The sequence below is a fragment of the Arachis hypogaea genome, chromosome 19, assembly GCF_003086295.3.
Source record: "Arachis hypogaea cultivar Tifrunner chromosome 19, arahy.Tifrunner.gnm2.J5K5, whole genome shotgun sequence".
NCBI classification, from domain to species: Eukaryota; Viridiplantae; Streptophyta; class Magnoliopsida; order Fabales; family Fabaceae; genus Arachis; species Arachis hypogaea.
Window position 1 is genome coordinate 118,630,197 of NC_092054.1, and position 8,452 is coordinate 118,638,648.

The 8,452-nt window shown below is 38.7% G+C and overlaps 1 non-coding gene across 1 annotated transcript; it reads left to right on the forward strand.

Moving 5' to 3' along the window:
* The first annotated feature begins 3,682 nt into the window (after positions 1-3,682).
* LOC112781350 (small nucleolar RNA R71) lies at positions 3,683-3,790 on the forward strand. The gene has a single exon (XR_003192132.1). It is a non-coding gene; the product is annotated as a small nucleolar RNA R71 (small nucleolar RNA).
* The last annotated feature ends 4,662 nt before the right edge of the window (positions 3,791-8,452 follow it).

Consider the following 8,452-nt stretch of genomic DNA (forward strand, 5'->3'; position numbering starts at 1 on the left):
CCACCTTAGTGAGGGTGACGTCTTCCTCTTCTTGAAGAACCAATGGTGCTCTTGAGCTCCTCTATGTCTCTTCCTTGTCTTTGTTGCTCCTCCCTCATAACTCTTTGATTTTCTCTAATCTCATGGAGGATGATGGAGTGCTCTTAGTGCTTCATCCTTAGCTGTCCCATGTTGGAGCTTAATTCTCCTAGGGAAGTGTTGATTTGCTCCCAATAGTTTTGTGGAGGGAAGTGCATCCCTTGAGGCATCTCAGGAATTTCCTCATGCTCTTGTTGAGGTCCATGATCTCTTGTTTGCTCCATCCTCTTCTTAGTGATGGGCTTGTCCTCTTCAATGAGGATGTCTCCCTCTATGTCAATTCCAGCCGAATTGCAGAGGTGACAAATGAGGTGAGGAAAGGCTAACCTTGCCAAAGTGGAGGACTTGTCAGCCACCTCGTAGAGTTCTTGAGGTATAATCTCATGAACTTCCACTTTCTCCCCAATCATGATACTATGGATCATGATGTCCCGGTCTATAGTAACTTTAGACCGGTTGCTAGTAGGAATGATTGAGCGTTGAATAAACTCCAACCATCCTCTAGCTACAGGCTTGAGGTCCAGTCTTCTCAATTGAACAGGCTTGCCTCTTGAGTCAACTTTCCATTGAGCTCCTTCCACACATATGTCCATGAGGACTTGGTCCAACCTTTGATCAAAGTTGACCCTTCTAGTGTAGGGGCGTGCGTTTTCTTCCATCATTGGCAAGTTGAACGCCAGCCTTACATTTTCTGGACTGAAATCTAAGTATTTCCTCCGAACCATGGTAAGCCAATGCTTTGGATTCGAGTTCACACTTTGATCATGGTTCCTAGTGATCCATGCGTTTGCATAGAACTCTTGAACCATTAAGATCCCGACTTGTTGAATGGGGTTGGTGAGAACTTCCCAACCTCTTCTTCAGATCTCATGTCGGATCTCTGGATACTCATTCTTTTTGAGCTTGAAAGGAACCTCAGGGATCACTTTCTTCTTAGCCACAACTTTATAGAAGTGGTCTTGATGGACCTTTGAGATGAATATCTCCATCTCCCATGACTCAGAGGTGGAAGCAATTGCCTTCCCTTTCCTCTTTCTTGAGGTTTCTCTGGCCTTAGGTGCCATTAATGGTTATGGAAAAACAAAAAGCAATGCTTGTACCACACCAAACTTAAAATGTTTGCTCGTCCCTGAGCAAAAGAAGAAAGAAAGAAGGAGAAGAGGAAGAAAATGGAGGAGATGGAGGGAGAATATGTATTCGGCCAAGGGGGAGAAGAAAGGGTTGTGTTGTGTGAAAATGAAGAGGGGATGAGGGGTTTATATAGGAGTGGAGAGAGGTTTAGGGTTCGGCCATTAGGGTTGGGTTTGGGAGGGAAAAGAGTTTGAATTTTTGAGGTAGGTGGGGTTTTTTTGGGGAAGAGAGGATGGATGTGAGTGGTGAAGTGGTGATGGGGAAGAGTGATTGAAGTGATTGGTGAGGGGTATTTGTGGAAGAGAGTTATGAAAAGGTGTGAGGGGGAGAGAAGAAAATGTGGGGATCCTGTGGAGTCCACAGATCCTGTGGGGTCAAGGACTTAACATCCCTGCTCCAATTAGGTGTGTAAAATGCCCTTAGCATGCATGTCTGGCGTTAAACGCCAGCTTGCTGCTTGTTTTTGGCGTTAAACGCCCAAATGTAGCCTATTTCTGGCGTTTAACGCCACTTCTATGCTCTGTTCTAGCGTTAAACGCCAGTCTAGTGCTTGTTTCTGGCATTTAACGCCAGCTTGATGCTTCTTTCTGGCGTTAAACGCCAGTTTGATGCTTCTTACTGGCGTTTAAACGCCAGAAAGTTCTTCCTCCAGGGTGAGCTGTTTTTAAAGCTGTTTTTCATTCAGTTTTTGATTTTTCAGTAGTTTTTGTGACTCCACATGATCATCAACCTAAAAAAAACATAAAATAACAATAAAATAAAATAGATATAATTAAATAACATTGGGTTGCCTCCCAACAAGCGCTTCTTTAATGTCAATAGCTTGACAGTGAGCTCTCATGGAGCCTCACATATGTTCAGAGCATTGTTAGAATCTCCCAACACCAAACTTAGAGTTTGACTGTGGGGGCTTTGGTTGACTCTGCAGTGAGAGAAGCTTTTCATACTTACTCTCCATGGTTACAGAAGGAGATCCCTGAGTTTTAAACACAAGGTTGTCCTCATTCAGTTGAAGGACCAATTCTCCTCTGTCCACATCAATCACACCTCTTGCTGTGGCTAGGAAGGGTCTTCCAAGGATGATGGATTCATCCTCATCCTTCCCAGTGTCTAGGATTATGAAATCAGTAGGGATGTAAAGGCCTTCAACCTTTACTAACACGTCCTCTACTTCTCCAAAAGCCTGTTTTCTTGAGTTGTCTGCCATCTCTAAAGAGATTCTGGCAGCTTGCATCTCAAAGATCCCAAGTTTCTCCATTACAGAGAGTGGCATTAAGTTTATTCCTAACCCCAGGTCACACAGAGCCTTCTCAAAGGTCATGGTGCCTATGTTACAGGGAATTAGGAATTTACCAGGATCCTGTTTCTTTTGAGGTAATTTCTGCCTATCCAATGCATTTAGTTCATTGGTGAGCAAGGGAGGTTCATCTTCCCAAGTCTCATTACCAAATAATTTGGCATTCAGCTTCATGATTACACCAAGGTACTTAGCAACTTGCTCTTCAGTAATGTCTTCATCCTCTTCAGAGGATGAATACTCATCAGAGCTCATGAAGGGCAGAAGGAGGTTCAATAGAATCTCTATGGTCTCTAGATGAGCCTCAGATTCCTTTGGTTCCTCAAAGGAAAACTCCTTATTGGTCACTGAGCGTCCCAGGAGGTCTTCCTCACTAGGATTCACGCCTTCCTCCTCCTCTTTGGGTTCGGCCACACCATGTAAGGTAATGGCCTTGCACTCTCTTTTTGGATTCTCTTCTGTATTGCTTGGGAGAGTACTAGGAGGAGTTTCAGTGACCCTTTTACTCAGCTGGCCCACTTGTGCCTCCAAATTTCTAATGGAGGACCTTGTTTCATTCATGAAACTTAAACTGGCCTTAGATAGATCAGAGACTATATTTTCTAAGCTAGATGGATTCTGCTCAGAATTCTCTGTCTGTTGCTGAGTGGATGATGAAAAAGGCTTGCTATTGCTAAACCTATTTCTTCCACCATTATTAAAGCCTTGTTGAGGCTTTTGTTGATCCTTCCATGAGAAATTTAGATGATTTATCCATGAGGGATTATAGGTATTCCCATAGGGTTCCCCCATGTAATTCACCTCTGCTATTGCAGGATTCTCAGGATCATAAGCTTCTTCTTCAGAAGATGCCTCTTGAGTACTGTTGGATGCAGCTTGCAATCCATTCAGACTCTGAGAAATCATATTGACTTGCTGAGTCAATATTTTATTCTGATCCAATATGGCATTCAGAGTATCAATTTCAAGAACTCCCTTCCTCTGAGGCATCCCATTACTCACAGGATTCCTTTCAGAAGTGTACATGAACTGGTTATTTGCAACCATGTCAATGAGTTCCTGAGCTTCTGTAGGCATTCTCTTTAGGTGAATGGATCCACCTACAGAATGGTCCAATGACATCTTTGATAATTCAGACAGACCATCATAGAATATATCCAGGATGGTCCATTCTGAAAGCATGTCAGAAGGACACTTTTTGGTCAGTTGCTTATATCTCTCCCAAGCTTCATAGAGGGATTCACCTTCTTTTTGTCTGAAGGTTTGAACATCCACTCTAAGCTTACTAAGCTTTTGAGGAGGAAATAACTTGGCTAAGAATGCCGTGACCAGCTTATCCCAAGAGTTCATGCTGTCTTTAGGTTGGGAGTCCAACCATATTCTAGCTCTGTCTCTTACAGCAAACAGGAAAAGCATAAGCCTGTAGACCTCGGGATCAACCCCATTGGTCTTAACAGTATCACAGATCTGCAAGAATTCAGTTAAGAACTGAAAAGGATCTTCTGATGGAAGTCCATGAAACTTGCAGTTCTGTTGCATCAGAGAAACTAATTGAGGCTTTAGCTCAAAATTGTTTGCTCCGATGGCAGGGATTGAGATGCTTCTTCCATGTAAATTGGAATTTGGTGCAGTAAAGTCACCAAGAATCTTCCTTGCATTGTTATTATTTTCGGCCATGTCTCCTTCTTTTTCGAAAATTTCTGTCAGATTTTCTCCAGAGAATTGTGTTTTAGCTTCCTCTTCAGAGTCCTTTCAGGTTCAGGATCAGCTTCAACAAGAGTGTTCTTATCCTTGTTCCTGCTCATATGAAAAAGAAGAGAACACAAAAGAAAATATGGAATCCTCTATGTCACAGTATAGAGATTCCTTATGTAAGTATAAGAAGAGAAGAATAGAAGAAGGAAAAGATAAGAATCCAAACACAGGGGGGAAGAGTGGGTTCGAATTCTTGAGTGAAGGAGAGGTGTTAGTAGATAAATAAATAAATAGAAGGGGATGAGAGATGAGAGAATTCGAAAATTAAATAAAATAAAATAAAAATATTTTTGTTTTTAATTTAAAATCAAAGTTAGAATTCGAAAATTAAAAAGAAAAATTAAATTAAATTAAATTAAATTAAAATTTAAATCAATTAGTTAATTGAAAAGGAATTTTGAAAAAGAGGAAGGTGATTTTCAAAAATTAGAGAGAGAGAGAATTAGTTAGGTAGTTTTGAAAAAGATAAGAATCAAACAAAAAGATAAGATTAATTGAAAAAGATTTGAAAATCAATTTTGAAAAGATAAGAAGTTAGAAAAGATTTTGAAATTGATTTTGAAAAAGATGTGATTGAAATTTATTTTGAAAAAGATTTGAAAAAGAAACTCAAAAAGATTTGATTTTGAAAATTAAAGTTTATTACTTGACTAACAAGAAACAAAAAGATATGATTTTAAAATTTAAAGATTGAACCTTTCTTACTAGGCAAGTAACAAACTTAATATTTTTGAATCAATCACATTAATTGTGAACATTAATTTCGAAAATATGAAATAGAAATAAGAAAAAAATTTTGAAAATGAATTTTGAAAATTTCGAAATTACTAAGAAAAATGAAAAAGATTTGATTTTTGAAAAAGATTTTGAAAAAGATAAGATCTTCAAATTGAAAATTTGACTTGACTCATAAGAAACAACTAAATTTTAAAAAGTTTTGAAAAAGTCAACTCAAATTTTCGAAAATTTATGAGATAAAAAGGGAAAGATATGTTTTTTTTTTATTTTTGAATTTTAATGAGGAAAGAGAAAAACACAAAAATGACACAAGACATAAAAATTATGAATCAAAACAAGAAAAATATGCAAGAATACTTTGAATGTCAAGATGAATACCAAGAACACTTTGAATGTCAAGATGAACACCAAGAACACTTTGAATGTCATGATGAACATCAGGAACATGTTTTTGAAAATTTTTAAGAAAAGAAAAGCATGCAAGACACCAAACTCAAAAATTTTTAATGTTGAGACACTAACAAATTGAAAATGCATATGAGAAACAAGAAAAGATGCACAACAAGAGAAAATGCAAAGATCAAACAAAGAAGATCATCAAGAACAACTTGAAGATCATGAAGGACACATGCATGAATTTTCGAAAATTTTTAGGAAATTAAAAAGATACAATTGACACCAAACTTAAAAATTGACACAAGACTCAAACAAGAAATCAAATTATTTTTTTGATTTTATGAATTTATAAATTTTATTGGATTTTTCGAAAATTCTTTTGAAAAGAAAAATAAGGATTTCAGAATTTTTAATAGGAATTCCAGGAATCTTGCAATGTTAGTCTAAAACTCCGGTCCAGGAATTAGACATGGCTTACTAGCCAGCCAAGCTTTCAGTGAAAGCTCCGGTCCAAAATACTAGACATGGCCAATGGCCAGCCAAGCTTTAGTAGATACAAATCAGGCATATAACAGCTGATACAATGGGAGTCCAAGGACTCTTTGTGATGATAAGTTGAAACCTCGGTCCAAAAGAATTAGACATGGCTTCACAGCCAGCCAGACTTCAACAAATCATCATGAAACTCTAGAATTCATTCTTAAAAATTCTGAAGCCATAGAATAATTTATTTTTAATTTTTTTTTGAAAATTTTTCAAAAATTAAAAATAATAAGAATAAAAAGCTTAAAATTAAAATAAAATTACCTAATTTGAGCAACAAGATGAACCGTCAGTTGTCCAAACTCGAACAATCCCCGGCAACGGCGCCAAAAACTTGGTGCACAGAAATCGTGATCGTTCATTCCTTGGTAACGGCGTCAAAAACTTAATAGGCACGTTCATAATCTTAGTTCTTTGTCACAACTTCGCACAACTAACCAGCAAGTGCACTGGGTCGTCCAAGTAATAAACCTTACGTGAGTAAGGGTCGATCCCACGGAGATTGTCGGTTTGAAGCAAGCTATGGTCACTTTGTAAATCTCAGTCAGGCGGATTCAAATGGTTATGGTGAATTGATAATTAAAATATAATTAAAATATAAAATAAAGATAGAGATACTTATGTAATTCATTGGTGAGAATTTTAGATAAGCGTATAGAGATGCTTTTGTTCCTCCTGAACCTCTGCTTCCTGCTGTCTTCATCCAATCATTCCTACTCCTTTCCATGGCAAGCTTTATGTAGGCATCACCGTTGTCAATGGCTACTTCCCGTCCTCTCAGTAAAATGGTCCAAGATGCGCTGTCACCACACGGCTAATCATCTGTTGGTTCTCGATCATACTGGAATAGGATTCAGTAATCCTTTTGCGTCTGTCACTACGCCCAGCACTCGCGAGTTTGAAGCTCGTCACAGCCATCCCTTCCCGGATCCTACTCAGAATACCACAGACAAGGTTTAGACTTTCTGGATCTCAAGAATGGCCGCCAATAGTTCTAGCCTATACCACGAAGACTCTGATCTCACGATCAGAAGGCTAAGAGATACACATTCAAGCTTGTTTGCATGTAGAACGGAAGTGTTTGTCAGGCAAGCGTTCATAAGTGAGAATGATGATGAGCGTCACATAATCATCACATTCATCATGTTCTTGTGTGCGAATGAATATCTTAGAGAAGAAATAGGCTTGAATTGAATAGAAAAACAGTAGTACTTTGCATTAATTCATGAGGAACAACAGAGCTCCACACCTTAATCTATGGTGTGTAGAAACTCTACCGTTGAAAATACATAAGAATAAGGTCCAGACATGGCCAAATGGCCAGCTCCAAAGGTCTAAGGACTAAACGTCCAAAGATATTCCCCCCGATGTAAATACAATAGTAAAAAGTCCTATTTATACTAAACTAGTTACTAGGGTTTACAGAAATGAGTAAATGATGCAGAAATCCACTTCCGGACCCACTTGGTGTGTGCTTGGGCTGAGCATTGAAGCTTTCATGTGCAGAGGTCTTTCTTGGAGTTAAACGCCAGTTTGTAACCTGTTTCTGGCATTTAACTCCATAATAGGGCAGAAGGCTGGTGTTGAACACCAGTTTGTGTCATCTAAACTCGGGAAAAGTATGAACTATTATATATTTCTGGAAAGCCCTGGATGTCTACTTTCCAACGCAATTGAGAGCGCGCCATTTAGACTCTTGTAGCTCTAGAAAATCCACTTTGAGTGCAGGGAGGTCAGAATCTAACAGCATCTGCAGTCCTTCTTCAGCCTCTGAATCTGATTTTTGCTCAAGTCCCTCAATTTCAGCCAGAAATTACCTGAAATCACAGAAAAATACACAAACTCATAGTAAAGTCCAGAAATGTGATTTTTATTTAAAAACTAATAAAAATATACTAAAAACTAACTAAATCATACTAAAAACTATGTAAAAATAATGCCAAAAAGCGTATAAATTATCCGCTCATCAGGAACCTAACCATAAACAAAGATACAAAAAACAGAGTTCAAAATCCCACAAATCGGGCTGTACAGATAAAATAGAGAAATCATAAGGGGTTCAAAGTTTCCCTAGTGGTAGCATCAGTGGTTGAAGAAGAAGGAACGATATTCATAGGAGTGGCGTCCACAGTCCCATCTTCACGATTGAGAATTTGACAGTCAGGATCAGGTTGGGAATGGTCGACCTCAGTAGAAGGATTTGAAGATGTCGTGGCAGCAGAAGCTTTGGCTGGCGGTGCAGGAAGAGGCCCATCATCTTCATCGTCCAAAGCAGGCACAATTCTGCCATCCTCCACTACATTATCTAAGCTAAAGAGAGTCAGGTCGAGTTCAGGAGCAAAAACTCAGACCTGGGCCCTCAGGTTGTCATAAGCACCCGTCACATTTTCTACCAGATGACTCTAGAGGTCGGCATTGTAACAACCCTGATTTTCGAGTATGTGAGATCTTTTCCGAAGGCACGGATTTCGCCAGAAGATCAGTAAAGGAAACACCTCTTCTATATCAACAAGT